Source organism: Fulmarus glacialis, unplaced genomic scaffold, assembly GCF_000690835.1.
Source record: "Fulmarus glacialis isolate BGI_N327 unplaced genomic scaffold, ASM69083v1 scaffold31294, whole genome shotgun sequence".
Lineage (NCBI taxonomy): Eukaryota > Metazoa > Chordata > Aves > Procellariiformes > Procellariidae > Fulmarus > Fulmarus glacialis.
Genome location: NW_009206622.1, coordinates 1 through 209, shown reverse-complemented (window position 1 = coordinate 209; position 209 = coordinate 1).

Here is a 209-nt window from a genome sequence, read left to right as displayed (position 1 = left end):
ACGTTCCAAACTTTAATCTCCCCAAAATCCACCAGAGGAAAAAAAAAAAAACCAAAAAAAAACCAACCCAAAAAAACCCAAAACCACAATTTTTTTTTTCATTTTCAAAGCTGCCAAGTTTGGCGTGCAAAATCTGTATACAATATAAAGACATGCCAACCTTACAGACCATGCAACCTCAAGGTGTAGGAAACTTAAAAAAATATATT